Source organism: Carya illinoinensis, chromosome 10 (genome assembly GCF_018687715.1).
Source record: "Carya illinoinensis cultivar Pawnee chromosome 10, C.illinoinensisPawnee_v1, whole genome shotgun sequence".
NCBI classification, from domain to species: domain Eukaryota; kingdom Viridiplantae; phylum Streptophyta; class Magnoliopsida; order Fagales; family Juglandaceae; genus Carya; species Carya illinoinensis.
In genome coordinates, this window is record NC_056761.1 from 13,247,115 (window position 1) to 13,273,041 (window position 25,927).

Consider the following 25,927-nt stretch of genomic DNA (forward strand, 5'->3'; position numbering starts at 1 on the left):
AAATAATTGGTGTGTAGTGTATGGACTTATATATAGAATTTTTCAATAAATAAATCAAGAATCTAAGATCTAGATTTGAATTTTTCAATAAATAGCGTTCGAACGCGTTTGAACGGTCTGGCATTCCGCCGTTATTTTAGAACGAAATTCAAATTTCGTTTCAAAATCTCACTTTTTGGGACGATTTTCAATTCGTCCTAAAGTAATTTGGTTCCAAAAAATAATTTTTGTTATAGTGAATCCAAGTCTCGTGGGTATGTGAAAGATCCACGCGCGGCGCGTACTCAATCATGTATAATATGGTATATTCACAAGTGATATATGGACGTGGTCCTCTATCAGGCACGAACTAGCCATGCGCTTAGAATCATAGGGCCTGACTCATATATGGTCCATGCCAGCACGCCACCATCGTGAATCTTTGGCACTCCCACAACTACATACACGCGGCTTCGAAAATTAGTATTAATCACACACCCCAATACAAGATTCTTTCAAGGAATCTATACATATTTATTATTTAAGTAAGAAGATTTAACTTATAATATTAAATTTTTAAATTCTTTTTAAATTAAATTATACATATAAATACTTGACGAAATATATTATACACACCAATTTATTAATTAAATTTTTCATAAACCGGTGTTATGCAAACATCATAGGCACAAAAGGAACAACTAGCGATCTTGATCATGAAGTGTTTTTAATATTCTTTTTCCGAGTGATCAGATGAGCTCCATCGAGATAAAGTCTCATCTTGACTTAGTGTTATGATACACACACCTAAAAATCCATTTACATATGAAAACCTAGTTTTCATTTCTAACACATGAATATGTATGCAATTATACGAAAATTCAGTTTTCCTTTACAAACATGAATATGTGTGCACTTATGCCATGTATGAAAAGACACAAATATCCAACAACCAACAAGTCCCAACATCAACCAATCACACAAACAACTCCATTCTCCAATCCAACCGACCCCCAACTCATCAGACTCAATGTCCGGCAAAACCAACCAAAAGTATTTTTTTTTTTTTTTAAGAAGAGCTGGAAGCTACCCACATTGCAGCCCCAGCCCAATTTTATTAATAAACCCTCATTTATGACAGAGGAATACCGTGGTTACAGCCCGAGGCCTGGGGGTTACAAAGAAAAACCAAAACCCAGACCTCCCAATAGAAAAACCATGAAAACACAACCACAATACATAAGACTCAAAGAAAATAAAAACCACACGCAGCAACCTGTAAAAAACCTACACAACCAAAGAGTAAGAAAAATAAAGGACACAATGCAATTAGAGACATTCCTGGAGAGAACCCAAGCCTTGCAACATCAACCAACCACAAGATCACCAAGTATTTGTTAATGCAAAATATATTTAAATCTCAAAGGTTATTTGGAAAATACTTACAATGCTAAAAGGCACTCTGGAATATCAAAGGTCACGCCAAAATTGGTGGAGCAGTGGCGGGCAACGGTTTCTAAGCAATGGTCGTGAGTCTCAAAATACCTAATTTTGAATGGGGTCAAACGAAGACTTGGAATAGCTAGGGAATGGCTTAAGGGTGTTGGTAAAATTAATGGTAGTGGTGGTTGGGTGGCGGCCTGGGCTGCAGTTGGAGGCCAAAATACTCAAATTATAAATGGAGATGGTGGGACTTCAAAGGTGGCTGATTAAAGCTGAGAAAAGATGGGTTAGGTAGCTGGGAGGCTGGTGGTGAAGTGGTGAAGAGGTGGTAGCGTGACGGCTGCCCATGAGCTTAAGAACCAAGCAGCTTGGTGGGCTTCGTCAGAGTAAACAGTTGGAAGTTAGAGGCTAAGCTTGGTGAAGGATGATGGTCGGCAGGAGGGGAAGCCATGGTGATGGTGGTGGCACCAAAGGCCAGTGCACAGTAGAGCAGAAAAAGGCACACCCATTTGTGCTACACACAGCCAACGGGGAGAGAGAGAGAGTGCATGAGGAAGGAAGGCTGGTTCCGATGGAGTGATGGTCACTGGCGTGAGATGAGGATGGTGAGGTGGGCAGTGACAACCAGCGGCACATGGTGGCTAAGCTTGCTGGAGAGAAATGCACGAAGAGAAATGAGAGGGGGCTGGTCGTGGATGCGCTGTGAGGCACGAGAGGGAAAAAGGAAGGAAAAAGGAAAGAAGAGAAAAAGGGGAAAATAGAAATGGAAGAAAATAAAAAAGAAAGAAAAGAAATAAGATCCAACGTTTTCATCTTGGGTCTAAAAATTAATCCAACCAAAATGATTTCAAAACAGCAATTTAAATAAAACTAATTTAAACACAATGACTAAGTAAAATAAAATAATAAAAATTCAACAATAACATAATTTAAAACAAATAGCATTTTAAATAATAAATAATATTTTAATAACAATAAAACACATCAAATTAAATTCACTGTTAAAAGTAGTAAAATAATACCATGTAAATCATCTAAAATTTAAAATAAGAAAGCTCATAATCTTAAAAAAAATGGAATAATTAGTTAGTCAAAATACACGTAAATACGGGGTATCACATCCTCCCCCTTAAGATAAATTTCGTCCTCAAAATTTGTGAGGTCAAACATCAGTGCCAAGCAGGATACAAGATACAACTCAGAACACATTTGAGAAAAACATACCATCACTGACACCCAAACAATTATGGGTACCACTCTCTCATGTATACTCCTATTGGTGATTCCATCATAATCACATTAGTCTCCTAGTGGCACATCAAGTCTAGTACTCCTAGGATGGCCATGTAATCCAAAATCTCCATTCCCACAAGAACCTTAATACAACACCTAGTAAATTCCAATGATTATTATCTTCACATAATAAACTGTGCTAACTTCAATTGACTCCTATGCTATGTAACCTCCAAGCCTTCATTGTATACTACACCTTCGTAACCTTATAGCCACTCTCAAAGTTACCCATCCATAAACAAATTTTGCACAACCAAATGATTAATCTCCAATTACAAGCATCTTCTCAAAATTTTGAGCCACCTAATTCCTTAAAATCAGCATAAATTTGAACTCCTAATTATAACACAAAATATCACGCTCCTGCTACGCATACTGATAATTCACCAACATGCATAAAATTAATCCTCACAAAAATAACATCGTCACATACAAGGTGGCTCAATACCTACTAACCAAAGAACTCTTAACACATTCTGGTAGAAAATCCTCTATTTCCAAAAATCATGAATTATCACTTATATTCCTCAATTAGCTCCCGCTACCTTAATTAAAATCAATATTCTGAAAAATATCTCATGATCATTGACAAAAACCAAAACCAATCAACCTCAACATTCCAAATTGAAAACAAGTATCATCATCTCCAAAAATACACAGGCTCCATCTGAGATAAAGAACAAACCCTAAAAGGCTCGAATCCATCACGACCAACTAATAAAAGTGCCTATAAATTTCTACCCAACAACCTAATACTTACAAGCTCATCACCTAAATTTTGAATACCACATAATCTGGAGGTGACTAGACTTAATACGAACTGTCATTGAACTCACCAAAACATTCTTGAAACCTTCTTGGTAGCTCACCCACCTACTTCTACTCTTATAAGCTCTAGTACTAGTACCACTAATTCCTTCAATAGCGCATCACAATTAAATCTCAAGGTAGGCCATACTACTCAAATCTTCAATTCACCAAAAACTATTGTACAACACTGATGGATCCTAATGCTTTATTAGCTACCAGAACTGATTATGTTACCCATTGTTGATGCCTAAGCTTCAACTTCCCAGATTTTATCATACACTGTACATGGTGACCCAACAATCTCTCTCCAAGTTAAATGACAATGTCCATAATTCTTCCAACTGGATACTCGATCTCTAAAGGAAAGTATAGCCTCACAAATTTAAATTCTTATGTGACCTCAAATCACAATTAATTCTGAAAGATGATCACAACAATTGTTGCCAACCATCATTCCAATGGGTAACCTGCTTCAACTAAACACTCCGATCAACTCACCAAAAACTCAAAACCATGATCTCTTGAATTTAACTTTATTGCACAAATTCCTCTTTAACTCCTACCAAGCCAAAAATAAATGAGACTTGAACTAGCACTCTTTGAAATACATACACACTCACCACTACTACGCATCGATCTCATGCACTCTTAGCCGAAACCAATAATCATTCACACATACAAGTGATCCATTACTATCATTTCCACCTTCTGGACTTATATCCTCAAATCAACAAGAATCATTCCTGAATCTACTCAACTTATATCTTAAATTAGCAACTAGCTATTGCTTAAAGTTTTGTACCGAGAATGACCTTAAACCTACTAATAATCCATTTCCAAAAGTCTGCGGAACATATAGCTTCAAATTCAATCGCATTCAATATCAACACATAATCTACTATTTCCAATACCCTAATGGACCTATACCTTTCAAATCGATAAAAATCATTTCCTAAAATCTGCTACTACAACCTCAAGTTTTTTCTGAACTAGATTGATATCTTCAATCCTTAGAGAAACATATGAACTAGATCATTGCCTTCAATACTCAAAGAAATGCACTCCTGAAAAATTTCCATATCAATAACTCAACTCTGATTAACCCCATTTTAATGGTTCCAAACTAATCAATCTCCAGAGTAGATCAAGCTAACGCACCAAGTTTGCAAAACTAAGAACTCAAATCTTATTATAGCTCAGTCCTTCAACTCTGCAATTTCAAAACCTTAAATCAAATAAGATTCATCTTCCAGAATTTGTAAGATCAATGAACTTGTACCCCAAAATAAAACAATCGACTCCCAAAACATTCAAAATCTAAAACATTAATGGATAATAAATCATTTTTCAAAATCCTCAAGAGCTATGAACTTAGATCTAAAAACAGTCCCTTTATAAAGCTTGTAAATTTTAAAGCCCCATATGTTATCAAATTGCTCATCAAAGTCGGCAAGATCTAAAACTTCTAATTTAAGTAATCCTTCAAATGTTTGTCGAATCTATCACCTTAAATTCCATAAATTTGTTTCATAAAATCTATAGGCCTCAAACCTTAGATGAAATTTGCATAAATCTATCCTTGAAGTTCGTTGAACTTACAACCTCCAATTCTAAGAACTCTTTTAATAAATTCTACAGAATTCAAGACCTCAAGTACCCTAAACGATTTAAAGCTATCTCCCCCCTTAGTGCAACTTGAGTTCCTACTCCACAAAGATCACCTAAACCATGTTGTTACCTTCAAGCCTCGATATTATAAAAGCAAACCACATCGATAAAATTCAAACCTACTACACTAAATATTCATACCTACTAATGGCATTCTAGGTCATACCATCTTCCTGCCATAGCGTAACTCTTAACCCACTTTTCAACTCCGGACAAAACAAAACAAAATAAATTCTATAAATAGAATAACATAATTTCAATTCAAATAAAATAAACTCAAATTAATTAAAAACAATTCAGATTAAATAAATAAAATAATTCACCTTTAAAATTTTATGGTACTTTACTTATGGGACATATGGTTTTTACCTAGAGCCGAACTGCTCTAATACCATCTATGACACCCCCAACTCCTACATACAGACACTTGAAAATCGAGGCATATGGATGATGACAACCCGGGGTACACACCCCAACAACAAGTGCTAAATGTGTGCACATGCAACACATGTAAGATAAAAGATGCAGTAGATAAATCAAAGTCAATCAACTAATACTAGAATTTGTTAAATACTGAATTCCAAAATAAAATGTCTTTAAAAGTTATATAGTTATCCAATATAAATATAATACAAACCAAACACAATAACAAAAAGTGGGAAATAAATCCCAACCCACAAGAAAGTGATCCCAATCACTCCTCCGGCAGAGCAGCATCCTCAAGCTCTGCATCCTTATCTGCATCAAAATCTACGGCACCAAAAAATGATACCGTAGGTAAATAATAATCCAAACAGCCCACAAGATAAAAATACATTCATGCAACCAACAAAATGCATGCATATGATGAAATATGTATGAAACCCAAAATATCATTTTCACCGAAAATGAATATTTTCCAACATGCCAGAAACCCATTTTGGCTCAAAAACATATCCATTAAAATATATCCACCATTTTCCAAGAAAATGGCGCAACATAAGTTCCACCATTTTTCCAGAAAATGATCCACATAAATTCATTTATCAAATCTTGCCATTATCCCAAAAAATAGCCCATTATCCATTTTACCATATGCACTATGATCTCCCCTAGGGATCATCTACACACCTTGGCTCTCATCGCCACACCGTAGGTAACGACCACGCAAATGACTTTGTAACGACTATACTCAGCTCTGCGCCCAGTGTGTACCAGGACCAGGTATCCTCTAACCCCCACCAGTAATGCGGCCACAAAGTCGATACGATAGCTTTATCATATCATCTAAGCCTGTTGTCACCTAGTGACAACCAAGGAGACGTCACTCAGTATATTCCACTCCCGAGTGACCAGAGGAGCTCCACCGAGACAATGCTTTTTACACAGCGACCTTGATGAAGAAGTCTACATGACACCACCTCCCGGATATTGCATAAAGAGGGAGACTCATGTCTGTCAGCTCCAAAAATCTCTCTATGGCCTTAAACAAGCATCCCGCAACTGATTTTTTAAACTAACCTCTATGCTTCTTGATGCAAGTTTCCATCAGTCTCAGGCTAATCATTCTTTATTTACTCTTGTCACCTTCACCAGCATTACTCTTGTTCTTGTTTATGTTGATGATATCTTGGTTGTTGGTAACAATATCTCTTAGATCAAGGTTTTCAAAAGACTCATCTCCACCCATTTCAAAACCAAAGACCATAGTTCTTTGAAATATTTTCTCAGACTTGAAGTTGCTCACTCTCATAAATATTTTCTCAGACTTGAAATATGCTTTTGATATTCTTTCCAATTGTGGACAAATCAGTGCTCAAATTGTCCCTTTTTCCTATGGAACAATCTTTGAAACTCAGGATTGAAGATGGTGATCTCATCCCTGATCCTTGCACTTACATATGCCTAGTTGGATGACTCATCTATTTGACCATCGCCCAACCTGACATTGGCTATGTAGTCAATATTGTCAGTTAGTTCATGCATGCTCCTCATGTTCCTCTCATAACTGCCGACTCATGTTCTTTGTTTCAAAGGTAGCTCAGGCCAAGGCATTTTCTTCTCTTCCTCTAGTAGTATGCATGTCATAGCATACACTGGTTCTGATTGGACCAACTATCCTACCACTCGCCATTCCACTACCGGATATTTCATTCAGTTAGGGACTAGTCCAATCTAATGGCATACAAAGAAACAAATTACAGTAGCAAGGCCTTATACTAAAGCTAAATATTGAGCTAGGGCCATCACCACATGTGAACTCACCTGGTAGAAGCAACTTCTCACTGATCCTGGAATTTCTCATCTTGAGTCCTTCACCTTACATTGTGACAACCAATCCGTTCTCTACATTGCGCATGACCCCGTGTTTGAGGGTACCAAACACATTGAGATTGATTATCACATTGTTCGTGATAAGATTCACTCAGGCCTCCTTACAACGGTTCTTATTTCTTCCACTGAATGAGTTGCCACTACAAGAAAAGCCGTTTTTTCCCAGAGTGTATTTTCATGGGTAAAACTATGAATTTCATGGGAAAAATTATGTATTCACAAATTCTTTCCGTGGGAAGTTCATGGCATATAAGTCACCAGAAAAAGTATTATATCCCACGAAAACATTAATTCGTGGGAGATATATACTTTTCCTCATGGTGCATTCCGTCACAAAATCCTTCCAACACTCATGGCAAAAGGCAATTCAATTTCCTTTTGGCTCATGGGAATTGGGGTCTTCCCACGAGAGATGTTTGTGGATTTTATTATTATTTCCCACGGATTATTTCTGTGGGTAATTTGTGGTGACATACGTCTGTGCTACAAGTCGTATGTTTTAACCCCACCGAATTTCTTTGTAGAAACTGTGTAAAGCCCATGAACGGTTACCTTGGATAATATGAATTTCATCAGAACTGGTTTCATTTTTCATCATACACGATACTCGTGAAAAATATGTAATCTCCAAAAAATCCTTCGGATGAGAAATACTTAATTTACATGGAGGTGCCTCGTGGCAAATAGCTTTAATGTAAGGAAGATTGCTACCTTTTTCCACCAACGTTTTTTCCTGGGTAAAAGTGTAAAAGGGAGTTTTTTATTACGTACATTTTGCATCAATTTGTTTTGTACTTCTCAAAAAAACCTGTTTTATGACTTCAATTAGATTAGATTCTAAGGCAAATATACTACAAAATACAGTCAGATAAACTATAAAATAATGTTGCATTCAAGATTTACAACATTGGATCATGTTCCACTGTCCATTTGGTTAATTGGAAATACCTTACAAAATGTTTACAAATTGGAGAATGGCAAGAGGGCCGTGATTAGCATGAAAAGGATTACAGTTATATTTACTTTCCAAATGCACACAACTTGGCTCTAAATAATCTTCCATAATAGCTTCATAAACATTCTTGTATTTTGACCAGGTGAACCTAATCTGCCCAGATGAACAAATGACTTTGTTTCCTCTTGTGCGCACATTTTAGATGGCTTAGAAGAACCTGAATAAACATAGTATAATTTGACTAGACTCAGCTATCAATAAGCTTAGATTCACATACAACAACAAATCTCAAAGAATGCATATTAAATCTATTGATGTGTGTGTGTATATATATATATATATATACGAGACAGGGATACTGTTAATGATATTTGGACCTTATGCATGTATATGGTATTTTGATGCATCAAGTTAAAGACTACAAACCTGGGTAGTATTGATATATTGTCCATAAAAACTGAGGAATATAACTAGGTGGTTTATTACCCACTCCCTGCCAATACATTTTTTCCATAGAATTGTGTGAAATTGTCACAATCCTGTTATGACACCTCCTGATCTACCTAGTATATATTAATAGTACACCACAATCTAATCTCTCACCCTGAAAGGATGTGCATGTTGTGTAAAGGCCAACTTAAAACATATCAATACTCAAATTATCATTTTACTAAGAAGTTACAAATATACAAGTGCACGTGATCATAAGCTCTACCCCATTTGCAACTTCTTTGTTTGGATATCTATCTCAAACAATGCCAAAAATTAGTCCAACTTAATTTTGACCAACTATTCAAAACATTTTACGCTAGGTCCTTGCAGGTGGAATTTCACAATGCAAGAAAAAGCTACAATTATAGTACTAGCCCTCAGGAACCAGAGATACAAACGCATAGAAATCTCTTCCAATAGGCAGAGAGAATTACCAAGGGGAGAGAGAGAGATAGAAATTTGAGAAGAAAAATTAACATTAGGAAAAAGATGTAAGAGAGAGATTACCTTTTATTCGAGAATCCACAAAAAGAACAGCGTCGGCATGAATGGCGGCAACTGGCTACAGTGAGGTTCTACGGGGCGAAGAAACGAGAAACCACCACTGGAGTTTCCCAGAGAATATGTAGTGTTGAAGGGCACAATTTGGGCTACGGGGTATTCGGCCGCAGATTTAAGAGAGAGATTTGCTGGATTCGAGAAATAGAATCAAAGTGAAATTGATTCTGGCCGTTCGTGGCCGCAACTGGCGGTAGTCAAGTTCTACGGGGCCGTTTTCCAGAGAAATTTCTCACGGATATTTCCCCAAATGATGCGGGGTTGAAGGGCACGATCTGGGCGTTAGGGATCTATCAGGTGTGCACAGTTTTGAAGGCAAAACAATTTGTTTGGGAATGTTTTACTATTATCAGGAAATATTAACATATATTAGAGGTAAAAACCATGAATTTATTAACACAAATACTATCTCCTCACTTTAATAGGTCTTTGGCCATGACTTTTCATCCGTCGCTCGTTTTTTGGTGATTTCCGTCAATACCTATTGCGACGGAAGGGATTTGTCCTAACAGCTAGTATTTCCCACAAGCGTTAGTCACGGGATAAAAAAATCGTGTGAAAAAAAGGCTTTTCTTGTAGTGTGCCAACATCTTCACCAAAGCCTTAGGACGGAAACTTTTTCATCATTTTGCATGCAAGTTAGGCATTACGGATCTCCATGCGCCAACTTGAGGGGGAATATTGATAGTTGCCATATTTTCCAGATTCTCCATCTCCAAAAAATCAGTCACCTTAATTCTAGGAATCTGTCCAGTTTGTATAATTAGTATACTTACCTTTTGTACATGTTTCCATACTTAGTTTCATGTATATCTATATATTTGTAAAGTGATACACAAATGAATATACAGTTTTGAATGAAAATCACTCTCTGTTGAACCCAAGGTTTCAAGTTTCATGTAATTATATATCTACACATTGATTTTGATGATAACAAATAAATTCAAAGAATAAAGGAGTCTCAAACTCAAGTTGTCTGCACAATGGAGTCAAGCACATCAAGGAACAAAGCATGAGTAAGAAAGGAACAAGTTCACATTAAAACTCATAGAGTAATATTGTAAATCTTTTAAAATTTTGAAATTAGGATTAAGACTCAAAATTAATATTTTATCATAAAGTATCAAAATACATTTTTCACATATGTATGAATATTTTAAAAATTAAATTTGAAAATTTTGAAAGATGATTGATTGTCATCTTTCACATGTGCATACTTTATTTGAATATTTTCAAAAGTGATTGATGATCTTTTTGACTTATGCAAAAAGTAGATAATTTTGTTTGAAAATTTTGAAAATATTAAAGATGATTGATTGTTATCTTTCACATGTGCATGCTTTATTTGAATATTTTCAAAAGTGATTAATGCTCTTTTTAACTTATGTAAAAAGTAGATGATTTTGTTTGAAATTTTTGAAAAGTAAATAGTACTCCTTTTGTCATATGTAAAAAGTAAAAAAATTATGTTTGAAATTTTTGAAATGTGAATGTTTTTGACAAGTGAAATGGAATAAACTTTTATTTGAATTTTTTGAAAAAGTGAATAATGTTGTCTTTGACATGTGAATATTTTGAAATTTGAATATGAAATCTCATATGCCTATAAATAGATCATTTGAGAGCTTCACATTTACAACACTAAGAGCATACAACATTCATTCAAAGCTTTCATTCTCTCTTCTCTAAACATTGAGCCTTAAACCTTGCTCATTTTGAGAGAGATATAGTTTGCGTTGTATTGTTCTTATTTCACTCATTGAGGAGTGTTATCTGATAACCTACCCACTATCAGCTCTTGTATCAGTAAAAGGGTGTGTATAACCCTTGTGTGTATAGAAAGTGTTCTACATAAGGAATAATTAAATCACTACATGTAAGGTGATTTTGCAAGTGTAAAGGGTGTTCTACATGGATCCTTTGTAACGGTGTTGTTCAAAGGTGTAATAGGTTTCTATCTCCACCTGAAGGAGGTTAAATAATGAATTTGGAAATCCTCAAGGAGTAGCTTGAGGCGAGGACGTAGGCAGTGGGGCCGAACCTCGTTAATATACTAAGTTCGTTTCTCTCTTACCCTTACTCTTTATATTTATTGCTGCTTCATATTTTTTTTATAGTTTATATTGTGTATTTGATTTATAATTTTAAATTTTTAAATACAATTCAATTCACCCCCTCTTGTGTTAGTCATCTGGGCAACACTCTCCCTCTCAGTTTTTAACATGTATTTATTCTTCATTAGCGTAGCTACTCATGAAGACATGAATAAAGGCAGTGCACTAATCTCACCAACCATACACAACTTGATCTGAATAACATGCCTTCAGGCTAGAAACACATGAACCCTACCAGAAATTATAAGTGCTGCAATAACTTGGCCAACACTTGCCCTACCCTCTCTCTCTCTCTCTCTCTCTCTCTCTCTCTCTCTCTCTCTCTCTCTCTCTCTCTCTCTCTCTCTCTCTCTCTCTCTCTCTCTCTCTCTCTCTCTCTCTCTCTCTCTCTCTCTCTCTCTGTTTGTGTTTTTTGTATTCAAGCCTAGCATCACTACTTTGACTTATTATTACTATTGTTGTTGTATTGTTAAGATTAGGTTGTAAACCACTGTGTCAATACTTCCTTGCTAGAAGAATTCAAGATAGAAATTGAGAATTTTTTTAGACTTCCCTATGAAGAAAAGAAGAAGCTTTGGCAACAGCCAAACAATCATGACGGCTTTGGGTAGCTCTTTATAATTTTAGAGGATCAAAAGCTAGACTGGTTTGACATGTTCTATGTAACTACTCTTCCTCTCAATTTGATAAAGAGTGACCTATTTGGAAAGCTTCCCCTAAAGCTCAAGTTTCTCTATACCTTCAATGTGGTTTTAAATGCACCAATTAGAGTTATAACCCACAAAAATGATTTAAATTCAACTTCATATTTGTGTTGCAAAAACACCTTGCAAGCTTACTCTATAGAACTGAAAAATCTGGCCATGGAAATCTTAGGTCTCATGGCCAAATCTTTGAAGATGGATGCTGACGAAATGAGGGAGCTGTTTATTAATGGAGTTCAGTCTATGAGGATGAACTACTATCCTCCATGCCCTGAACCAAATAAAGCCATTGGATTTACTCCACATTCTGATGCAGATGCTCTAACAATTCTCCTCAGCTCATTGAAGCCGAAGGTCTCCAATTCCAAAAGGATGGAACATGGGTTCTAGTAAAACCTCTTCAAAATGCTATTGTAGTCAATGTCAGAGATATCATGGAGGTGCTAGTTTACTCTAACCTAAATATAGTATAGCTCAAACCTAATCAAAAGAATTGTGTAGGATAACAATTGTTAACTTCCCCTTCTATGTTTCTGTAAGAAAGGGACACCCATAGTGGGAAGCCCTTGCTATTCATATGCTTAGCAGTTATGCTTGGCATATTTATATGTGAATTATGGCTAGACATTTAAGCCCAGTCACGGGTTACAAGAGGAGGGGCTATTATATAGAGCCCCTCTCCCCTTAATGAAAAATATGGCCTGTAAGACAAAAAGTGAAAATCTCTCTCTCTCACAAATTCTCTCAAGTCTCGACATTTAGGCTGTGGAATATGTTATTATTGCTCTCGTTTTATCGCCTAGCACACTCCACCATTCATACGTGAATATCGGATTAACAGCGATGATGAAGAATCTATGAAACAACTGCACTAGATCTAAGATATTTCCCACAAGGTAATATCGCTTTCACAGTGCAATATCACCATCCTAATTTTCTGAAGGCAGAGTAGAACTTTGCCTATTGGGCTCTTTTTGAATTTTAAAAAAAAAAAACAAAAGAAAAGAAAAGAAACATACACCGAAGTGGGCCTTGAACCCAACAAGAAGAGGCCCACACAGCTGTTGGGCCCGAAGAAAGGCACAGCCCTCTGGCTGTGGGAGTGCCCAATGTGCAAGGCGCACATCCTAGCTCATCCACTTAATTCAAGGTCTATGTGGTGTTTTGAACCCAAAACCTCACATACAAGGTCTATAAGAATTCCTAGAGGCTTAGAAGTAGGATAGTCACTCGTTCACTCAGTGATATTATTTCTCAGGTAGAGAAATGATATACTGAAATGTGTCATGAAGGCATAGGATGATGGGTGTGAAGCTTGAGAAATTGAAGTTTCTTTTTCTTTTTCTCTCGCTAGTGAGATCCCTCTCCTTTATTTAGTAGAGTCAACAAGGAAAGGCAATATAAGAATTTTCTATGTGAAAGTTCATATACATGTACACTAAGGACATGGATAATAAAAATATTGTTTCATCGTATAATTGTGATTCAATTTTTTCTGAGGAAAATATATTTTTTAGTTAAAATATTTTTTCAAAATTGCAATTGTATGAGTTATATGATGAGAACAATTATCTCACAATTTAATGACTCACTAAGAATGGAGTTATAAATGAATTATGGTACAAAAGAAGTTGCGGCCTTAATTCTAAATTGTCATCCTTAGATCAAGTTCATTCACCTTTGAGAAAAGCTGAGTGACTATTTTGTACAAACGTAAATTCTATTAAAAATCTAGATGATCTAAGCTTGATCATTTTTTGGTTGAGTCAAGAAAATTACTCGTATTTTTGGCGAGGGTGGGGTATTGAGATCCTTTTTTTTATGATACTTATTTTTTGAAAAGAACGTTTCATTATGTTCCATTCTACATTACCTTAAATTAAAATCTTTTTTATAAAAGATCACTGAAGATAGTGGGAATAATTCAACAACTAGTGAGAGTATACCTTTAAGTGAAGGTGTACGATTAGCGATAGTGACTTCCAAAATTCATAGCATATAAAGATCCTTATAAATAGCGTGGAAATAATATATCAATATTATCTCGTCGTTTAGAGACTAGAAGATAATATCAGTAACATGGCTCCACTAAAGGTACTGAATTCACATAGTAGGAACCCCAATATAGAATCTAAGAATCACTTCACATGGATGATCCAACCTGGGGCTGTTGATCTTATTGACAAAAGAAAAGTGGAGTGGATAAAGGTATAGATCCATCTCTTGGAACTAATTTAGTTGCATTTAGATAACCAATGATCGCACATTTATTGAAATTTTTCTTGAAAGAGTTAAATAGTTGATTCTTGCAAAAGAATTAAATGATTAATTTTTTGTAATGTTTAGGCACTAAGTACTATGAGGGCATGATTGTTGTTTGTACTTTTTTATACAAAAATCAAATGAATACTGCTAGTACTATTTACATGCGGCCTAACTAAACCATCCATTCAAGGATACCCAATGTACCTTGACTCACTCAAAAATGAATAGCACAAATGCTATCCCAAGTGTAGAAAGATTTCGTGTAATAAATAAGAATAAAATTCTTAGATCGTTTTCTTGGAGAAAATTATTTAAATCCAAACTTTTATAAAATGGTGAAAAGTATCACAAACAAAAATGGTGGTATGTACAATAAATGAAAAAATGCAATGGAAATGAAAAAAAGAAAAAAGCATTAGTTATAGACTAGATTCATATTTTTGAATTTTTGAGTGTCGAAATGGAATGTAAAAGACTAACAAACTGAAATTAATAATTAAGGACTCAACTACGCTAAACAATTTTTAATTAATCTGAAAATTAAATAATAAAACTGAATTTATTTAAGTCCTAATTAACCTTTAATCAATCTAAAATGCAATTGTAATGCATATTTAATGGAAGGTTAAAGAAACAACAAAAATAACTAACATAAAATAAAATAAACAGAAAATAAAATGCCCGAACTTTTAAGCCCAAAAATATCAAAAATACACCATAAACTTCAAATTGAAATTAAATAAAAAAATAGGGAATGAAAAGAACAAGCCAAATGGATAGAGATGGAAAGCAGTAGAGGAGAAAGCTAGAGCGGCTGTTGGACCCCAAGGAGCTCTTCAAGCTACGACGTGAATGAATCCAGAGGAAAAAAAAAAAAATGTGCGGCACTCAAATGCCCTGAATGAAAATTATTTGTTTCCATCCAGGTCAAACCGTCAAAGTCCCAATAGAAAAGTAGTGTGCAGCGTGTAATTCCCCATCACATAAAAAGTGTTGCCATAAATAAAATTGAACCTAAGAAGTCTCCCAGGTCGTGCCCTAGGTCAAAGTCAAATCCGAATATCATTTATTTCCTATGTGGCCTTGAAATGAATTGGGCTGAACCAAAAAAAAAGTCCTTGTTTTGTACGGCATGCAATTCCTTTTAAATCCAAAAAGAGGCCCTGTGACGTGCAAAGACTCAATATGAAAATGAATTCCCTCCATATCCCAACGTATAACTTTTAATAACTCCTCCCTTCCATTTATTTTAATCACTGCATATAAATAAAGATAAATAAAATAAAATAAGAAGAATAAAATATATATATATATATATATTATAACAACTCACATTCATTAAACAGAGTCATAAGGAGAATTACATACTGGCATCATGCCAAAAATGTGGAAAATACACTCGGGAACTGAATCCCACCAAACTGTTAAATCCTCTACAAACCGTGCTAGTTTTCCCAAACCATTAGCTGCTGCATTGTGCTCTCTATTAACATGTTGGAAGCTTACTCTTGGTATCTGTTTTGAAAGGTCGTGAATGGAGTAGATCAAATTGCCTTGGGGAGACATGGACTCCCCTTCAGTTGTTATGGCCTTAACACTGAGCATTAAGTCAGTCTCCACAATTAGCTCATTGATACCCAACGGGATACATAATTGTAGACCCCTCAAGATGGCAAGTAAGTCCACTTCCATAGGATCAGAGAACTCTGGCTCTTTGTGACACGCAACCAGCATTACTTTTCCCTTCTCATCCCTCAAAATAACTCCCACTCCTGTTCTGCAACACCCCTGGAAAAGAATAAAATATATATATATATATATATATAAATATGTGTTGTGTATATAAAAAAAAAAAGTGCTCAGTTAAATCACAAGTTCTAAAGTTAAGCATCAACCATGCTATTAACTAATTTAAATCACAATTTGGATTTATGCATTTTAATCATTTTTTTCATCTAAAACCAATAATAATGTAATGAAAGAATTAAAATATATTGGTTCTAAATGAATAAAATATGCAATATTTCAGTTCAATCATACCTAGTCATTTTTTTAATGACATATTGAATAAAATGGGGTTCTTTGAATGCTATTGACGACTTTACAAAAATTTCCCCCTAAAAGAGTTGATGATCTGGTTGTCTTAGATTATTAATTATCGCTTAATGAAAGGTTTTCCATACCAAGAGTTGATCGACATGGATTTGTGGAAATTAGCTAGGACTTCATATCTTGTGAAACTATGTATAAGAAAAGCTCTTATTCAAAATCCATAGACAATTAATGAGATGGAAAGTACCAAAGAATCTAGTTTTGCCTTATATACTATTTGGTGTTTCCATTATTGTTTGCTCATAGGAGTTAGAAGTTGAGATTTTGTTAGGGGGTAAATATGGCTTACTTAAATAAGTGAGTTTATGATGCGATTGGTCAAGTCATTAAAAGTAATTACCAGACTTGTGATCTTCTTTAGGGGCAAATTTCCTAATCTCTTTACCCTTAATGAAAAATAAATGATGGTTAGCTCACATACTTTTGTTGAGTATGAAAGATTCATATGAAGCCATGAAGTCGCAAATTAAGTTTGTTGAATGAGATTTGTAGTCATCTTGTAGATTCTTAAAAGTCACAAGAATTGTTGACTAGAATCTAAGGTTTATGTTGTGAGTTTGACCTTAATGAGATTCGAGATTAGTCGTTGCTGACTTCATGGCTGTGTAAATGACTTTTACGTATAAAAGCTAAGTCTCTTGGAAGGACCATTCTTTTTGGAAAGTTACTACATATGAGATTATGCATAAAGAGAAATGGTCATTAAACACCACTTGAGAGTTGTGGTTTGATTATTTTTTAGTTGACCATGTGATTTCCCTCCGTCATGGTATTACTCGTCATACACATGACACTAGTGTATTCTAGATCATGTGGCATGGTTGAAGGCATTTTTTTGGCAAGCAGACACATTCACCATAAATTTGGTAGTATGATGAAAAAATATGTCGACAAGCTTAGATCAGCTCTCTTACATGAGCGATCACCTTTAGTGCTACAAAGGGGTAGCGAGCAAAGATGGAACAATGTGGCAGTCGGTATTTGTCCAAAAAGGAATAAGTTGTAAGACATGTACAAAAGATATGTCACCTTAGTGGGAGCTAAGATGAGGTCCATCATACTTAAAGAACCGTGCATGGTTATCCACAATCCATGTAGCCTATGGTTTAGCCATATGCGAGATCCTCTTTAGCATTTCAGATAGAGAGCAAATGAAGGGACTCGGGTTAAGTGCTGACATAGTGACTAGACTAAGATTTGTATGGTGTATTGAGATTAGATATACGCTCTTTCTTTCTTTGGAAAGAGTAGCATGTATTTCATACTACATGTGCTTTTGCGACCAACAGTAGAGATGAGTGAATGAATCCCATGCTTCCTCACCGTGTGAGTCATGTAGGTCATAATTGATGATCTTAATTTATTTATGCCCTTAAGTGACCTTTGACTATGTCACTAGGTTGATGTTTTAGTATTTGATACTTTGGCATGTTATCTATGACTATAAATAGTGCGGTCTAAAGAAAAATTGTTGGGAAAGCGATTGGAATGAAACCGAATGATATGAGGGTAAAGGGAAGACTATTTAGTAACATATCGATAATGGTGTGTAGTCATTGACGACAAGTTATGTTGCTTCTTGGGAGTCGTGATGTAGCTGTGAGTACATAATGTTTTATGGAAACTGAGTATTGCTCTGAGTTATTTAGACTCAAGAGGGATTAAGGATGCTTAGTCTGATGTGACCAAATAATTTAAGGTATAACGAGACACTTTTAGGGATATTGCCATGTTGGTCTTCTCTTGGAGGGATTTGGTTAGTGCTCCCATTTTTCTTTTCCAGCTCTGCTCGATCATCACACAGCCCATTTGCCAATATGAGCAAGATTGAGAATATATTAATAGATGCAGATTTGAGATCTTGCCCACTATGTGTGAGTGGGAGATGTAAGAAAGATACCCCATAGTGGGAACCACTTACTATTCATATGCCTAGCAGTTATGCTTGGCATATTTATATGTGAATTATGGCTGGACATTTAAGCCCAACCATGCGTTAGAAGAGGAGGGCCATATAGCCACTCTCCCCTTAGTAAAAATATGGCTTGTAAGACAAAAAGTGAAAATCTCTCTCTCACAACTTCTCTCTAGTCCCGGCATTTAAGTTCTGGAATATGTTAGTTTTGTTCTAGTCTTATCACGTAGCACACTCCACTGTTGATACGTGAAGATCAATCTTGTTCATATTGGAAAATAGGTTGTGCGACCATCAAACAAAATTGTAAAAGAAAAATAGGAGCATATTGAGAAATGCAAACCTAAGATCTTGCTTACTATGTGTGAATGGGAGATGTAAGAAAATGACACCAATGGTGGAAACCCCTTGCTATCCATATGCCTAGCAGTTGTGCCTGGCATATTTATATGTGAATTATAGCTGGACATTTAAGCCCAGTCATGGGTTACAAGAGGACCCCTTAATGAAAAATATGGCTTGTAAGACAAAAAGTGAAAATCTCTCTCTCACAAATTCTCTTTAGTCTCGGCATTTAGACTGTAGAATATGTTACTGTTGTTCTGGTCTAATCACGTAGCATACTCCATCATCGATATGTGAAGATTGGATTGACAACGATGATGAAGAATCCGTGGAACAACCACATTAGATCTAAGATATTTTCCACGAGATAATATCGCTTCCGCAGTGTACTTTGATCTACTATTTCTAACAATTTCAACCTAATTGCTAGTGTGTAAAATGTAACCTGTTGAATCAAACCACTATAGCTAGGAGAATGTCTATGAGGTTAATCTGAATCATTTAGAATATGTCATTCTTGCACGTTGGTTGCCTCTTCCCGAGTCTGGATTCTATTATATCTAGCAACAACATAATACTCATTAAAAAGACATTCATGACTTCAGCAATTAACTAAAATCTTATCAGAAACTAGTTGGAACTTCATATATAATTTCTTTTCTATGTGAAGTTGACATTTGATATTAAAATTTCTTGTTTGCCCTGCAGATTGTGACTAATATATGGCATTTATCGGAGCATCGAGCATAGGGCAACAGCAAACTCCTCAAAAGATAGGCTCTCCATTATATCATCTACAATTTTAGGGTGATCTTTGGGAGAAGGCCACTCAGATTTCCCTATTGATATGAAATAGAAATATTTTTTTATTCAACATCTACAAATTTTAACCCATAATATTATAATATATTAATATTGGAATGAGATCGTGTTATCGATTAATTAATTGAAAAAGGGCATTGAGCATTTATTGGGAACAATAAGAATGTGTTGAGATTAATAAAGAAATCTCTTAAATGTTATTTATGACCCTTTTAGATTATCGATCTTCATTTTATCATCTTTTAATGTGATATTGAATTATTGAAAAGTATATATTATTTTTTAATTATCTATCAATTAGTAATTGATTTCAATGCATGTATCAACTCGCAATAAAGAATTGAGAAATGCTTTTATCTATAGTAAGTTGTATCAATCATCATGATCGGTAGTCATTCAAGCTTAATAATTATCACATTTTAAGTAGCTTTCTATTTAAATAATTAGTTTTAAAATTATTTAAAATGTGGCAATATATTAGCCGGGACGGTGTTAGTGGAATAATGAGATTTAGGATGAAAAATAACATTAGGAGTTTAATTAAAGAGTTGGATTTGATAGCTAGGTACGTAATTAGTTGTAAAAGTCATAGTTAATTTCTTAGTCTAATTATATTTAACGTTTCATCCTAATAATAAATTTCATGCATCGACGTTGCAAAAACCTTTCCACGATATGGCGACAAAATTTGTTACAGTGTGCTCGAATAATTGTTTCACAAACTTGGGGTGAAAAAAATAAAAAAGAAAAAAAAAATTGCAAAAGTGAATGCATGCATGTGCTCAGTATCTGTTGAGGATTTGATTTGATTATTACCCTTATTTGATTAAATTTTTTAGGATATAAGTGGTGATTTCACATTATATTATAGCAAATATCATGGATTCAAATATTGAGCCTACACTCTACTAGATTTAATAAAATACTTCACGTGTTAGGCCCATTCATTGAGCAAGAATCTGGCCAGCCCACGCATGTGAGGGTGTATTAAAAATATAATACAAATAATTAAATCTACATCTTCATGTTAGTATAACCTTTTTCGGACAAGTGGTAAAATTTCACACTATCCATATTCCTTTTTCTCAAGATTGCATTTATTTATAGGGCTGTTCAATCGACTCGACCCGACCTGAAAAGCTTCATTCCAACCCGACCCTACGCATTTCCAAGTAGAAAATTTCTAAATAACTGATTACCCGAACTGATTTGGGCTTCAGAATTATCAGGTTTTTCAAGCTAACTCGACCAGTAGTCTTGCCTCCATACTAACTCTCGAGTTGCATCCTCCCATCCCTACATGACTTGTATTTGAAATTAAATGGAATCCAAACAAGCAAAGAGGACAAGGAGTTGCGAAATTAAATGGTGCTTTACAGGGAAGGAGAATTGTAGATATATGATAAAAAAGAGATGAAAGAAAGATAAGAGAATCTCATACATACCAGATCGACAAGGCTTCCACAGCAAGAGTAGCATTCTGCAAGAATCCAGTCATTATAATTAGTATTTTGTAGTACCAATTCTCCAAGCTGCAAAACTAAAAAGAACATGAGCTCATAAGCAAAGAATTGACCAAATTAAATGAACGGGTGTCAAAGGAAGTATGGAAATAAAGTCTAAATTAATAGAGAGATATCAAAGCATGACTCCAAAAGCAGCTGAGAGTTTGAGAAACTCCCAAAGTCCAGAAAAAGCTTCCATAGAGAATCTGGACCAAGTCAAAGTACACCCACCACACACAATATAGCTATTCAACCCAAAATCCAAGACCCACCACAAGATATCCAAAGAAAATTTTGCAATGGGGATAAGAAAAAAAGAGGATAGAGAGTGAGAGAGGATTATTGCTCACCATGCAAGAGGATAGAGAGCGAGAGAGAGGTGACGATCAAAAGAAAAACTTGGAGTTTTCGAGTTGCTATGAAGAACCAAAGTCTAGAAACTCAAAGACGCTACCTTGGTGAATTACCAAACAACAACGTTAGGCGTAATGGTGATTCATGGACGCGGTTCAAAAATGAAAATCAGGTAATTACTCGATTTTGAATTGTTTTTCAATAGCGGTTACGAAAATTCTGACTTTCGTTTAATTTCCATACATATTGGTTATTTCAGGTATGGTCGATCCGGAATCTTTGGGCCTATTCGGTTACTAGTTATTTTGTATAGCCCAATTTATTTGAACTATCTCAACTATCCTCAAAGAAAAACTCTGCATGAAAACTTTACACCACGCACATACACCTCATCAACATGTAATTTTTTATTTTTGTCTTTCTATCATATTAATGCTTAAAGAAAAACTCTATTCAGCAGCCTTACACCGCACACCTATTTTTATTTTTTATCTTTTTATGTTTTTTCCTTTAGCAAGTGCATGATGTAGAATTTCTGAGTATAATAACTCTATGCGTGTGTTTAAAAAAATGGTAAAAATGACAAATCATGTGTTGATTAGGTAAAAGTGTTTGGTATAAGGCTTCCTTATAGGAAGAAAATTAGAAGACTTTTTACTCTAGTGACGTGGCTAGTGATTTTTCCACTAGGGATTTTACGTGCTTTTGCATGGCAGCCGCAGGGGGCCCTAGTGGCCCCATGCCAACAACCAGACCACGTTTGTTTGCAGGTCTTTTATCTGTGGATCTTAATTTGATTCCGAATGTTCAGATGCCCTTGAGGGCTTTGAAAGTTTTGGATGGTGAATTGTATTTTCTCTTTTCTAGGGAGGAAATTCAAAATTCTATGGAACCTTTTAGGTTTTCAATGGTGCTGAAATTTTTAAGGCAAAGGCCATCTCTAGATGCGATTAGGTTGTTTATCAAAAATAGATGGGGCTTGGCTGGTGTTGCGACGGTTTCTTCCATGAGAAAGCAGCATAATGTGTTTGTCCGGCTTACTTCAAATGAGGATTTCAGCAAAGCTTTCTCTAGGAAGGCTTGTGACATAGATGGCGTGGCTTATAGACCTTTTCACTAGTCTCTAGATTTTAACAAAGAGGAACAGCCGTCGGTGGTTCTAGTTTGGATTTTCCTCCCAGGGTTGGCCCCGAATTTTTATCATCCTTCAATCCTGCATAGTCTAACGGCACCAATTGGTAATTACATTAGAAGTGATAATTCTACTAGATGTGCTACAATGACGGATGGGGTGAGGGTTTGTTTGGAGTTGGATGCTGCGAAGTCTCCTATTTTGTCATTTTGGATTGGTGCTCCTTCTTGGTCTTCAAGTCGATTGCAGGAGGTGGTGTATGAAACATTGCAACTTGCATTCATTGTAAGCAACAGAGTCATAATGCTAAGACGTGTAAGAAATGGCGTTTAAGGAAGGAGAAGGAGAAGCAGTCTGTGCAACAAGAATATAGGGAAGTGCGGAAAATCCTGCCTGATTCAGATCCTGCGAGCTTGAAAACAGAGAAATCTGCGATCGAGGATCTGGGATTGGAAAACAAAGTTTTGGACTCAATGGCATTGGTCCATGATGTTAAGCAAATTGATGAAAAGGCAGGGAAGGATGTGGTTAATTTACATATGGTTGAATTGGCTTGTATGGAGAATCAGGATAGTGCAAAAGAACCGGATACTCAAATACAGAATTTAGAATAAGGACAGTTCTTGCCTAACCCTGTTCATGAGGAGTTGGTGCAAGAAGCTCTGTTCTGCATTGTGAACAGCCATGGAGTAGAACTTCAAGGTGGGGTTTCTATTGAGGAGGAACTTGTGAGATTGGAGCATTGGGAGGTTAGTAGAGATATGATAGACGATGGGTATAGAAAAGAGGTTGAGAATCTGGTAAGTTTATCAGATAATGAAACATTAGTGGAAAAATTGCATTCTAGCAACAATGTATTATCTGATTCTAAAGTGCCAGATAATGTGAATAAAAAGGGTGATGATTTAGTTTTGAAGGTTCGTAGTAGTAAACAAGTTATTACCCGATCCTCTAAACTAAATTTATGATTAGTCCAATTTTATATTGGAATGTCCGGGGGTTGAGATCGTCTAAAAGTAGGTAGAAAAAAATTGTGAGATTGTATAATCCGAAAGTTTTTGTTATTGCGGAACCTTTTCTACGTGAAGATTTGCTAGATGATATTAAAAGTTTGCTTGGTTTTGACTATGGTTTGTCGAACGTAGCTTTGGAAGGAAAACTGTGGCTTTTTTGGATGAATGATGTCAATGTTAGTATGATAAATTTTGGAACACATCATATTACAATCCTCATTTCTGATGGGTTGATTGAATGTAAAGTTTCTTTTGAGTATGCAAAATGCCACTATGAACAACGTCGGGTGTTATGGTCAAAAAATTGGAAAGGGAGAGCAATTCAAGGGGCCCTTGGCTTGTTACAGTTGATTTCAATATCATTTCTTCTTAGTTGGAAAGACGAGGAGAGAGGCCACGTCCTACGGTGGTTATGAAGTGTGACGCCCCTAACTCCCACGTACAGACACGTGAAAATCGAGGCATCGGGATGATGACAATACAGGTCACGCATCCCCTCACCAAGTGCTGAGTGTGTGTACATGCAAAACGTGTACATAAAATTAACGCAGCAATAATAAAAATTCTTTCAACTAAGTACCAAAATTTTGTTTAAATACCAACTCGCTTAAAACAAGTGCAATAAAATATTACAAGTTTAACACTATCTCAAATTCCAAAATATCCAATAAATCTTAATATCAACCAACATACAAATAACTCCAACTCAATACTCTGGCAGAGCCGCCTCTTCAGGCTCAGCGTCCTCTCCTCATCTGCATCAAAGTCTATGGTGCCAAAGACGGTACCGCAGGTAAGTAATGATCCAAACACCACAAGATAAAAATATATTAAATTCAACAATATGCATGAACAAATGCCAAATGCAATGGTCTGAAAATCACATTTCCAAAATATTCATTTAAAACACTCATTTAAAACATGTCCTCGCCATTATCCTAGATAATAGCCCAAATCAAGAAAACCACCATTGTCCCAGAAAATAGTTCACAATAATCCTCTTATAAAACCTCGTCATTTTTCCAAAAAATGGCTCATATCCATCATCTCAAACCAGTTCCAATTTAATGCATGCACCATGATCTCCCCTAGGGATCATCCGCACACTCTGGCTCCTATGCCACATCGTAAGTAATGACCACGCATGTGACATCTAAACGAGCGATACCCAGTCTCGCACCCAGCGCGTACTAGGACTAGGCATCCTCTAGTCCCCTCCAGCCGAGGGACCATGGAGTCAACACGACAACGTTACCTTATCATGCGAGCCGGTCGTCGTCCAAAGACAACCCAAGGATGTCACTTAGTATTATCCACTTCGGAGTAATCAGAGGAGCTCCACCGAGATAATGTCTCATTCCGACTTGGGGTCATGATACACACACATCCAAAAATTCATTTGAGCATGAAAGCCTAGTTTTCTATATCCAACACATGTATATGCATGCACCATGCAATGCAAATGATACAACACAAAATATCTAACAATTCAAATCATCCAAACATAATTAACTCCATCCTTAAATCCATCCGACCCCCAACTCCTCAGACTCAGTCCGGAATAACCAACTAGTCACAAAATTATGTAAAAGTAATAATATATTTAAATCTAAAATGAAGTTTGAAAAATATTTACAGTGCTATAAAATAATTTTTGAATGATCAAAGACTGCAAAAAGGCGAAGAAAAAACAACGTAACAGTATAAAAACATTGTGGTCATGGGTTGTAAAATATCCAGTTTTGAATGGGAACGAACCAAGGCTAGGGATTGATAGGAAATAGCTTAGAGGTGTTTATGAAACTAGTGGAAGTGAGGGTTGGCCGTGGGTGGCAGCAAAAAAGGCGGTGGAAGGCCAAAAAGTCCAAAACGGAAAGTGAGTTTGGGGGGGGGGGCTTCTCCGACGAATCGAAGCTGAAAATGGGTAATTTAGGTCGGCAAGAGGTCGGTGATGAAGTGGTGAAGAGATGGTGGCCGGAGGTGGAACGACGGCGGCGCTGGAGCAAAGTGATGTTGCGGCTTGAAAGAGCTCGTGGTGGTTAACGGCAGCTCGGATGGAGGTGAAATTTGGTAGGGATGATCACCAATCGAATGGGAAGAAAATGGGGTGGGCGGTATGCTACAAGCCGGCGCAC

General features: G+C 35.9%; 1 pseudogene; it reads left to right on the forward strand.

Moving 5' to 3' along the window:
- The first annotated feature begins 12,539 nt into the window (after window positions 1-12,539).
- On the forward strand, window positions 12,540-19,777 carry LOC122278442 (annotated as a pseudogene).
- The last annotated feature ends 6,150 nt before the right edge of the window (window positions 19,778-25,927 follow it).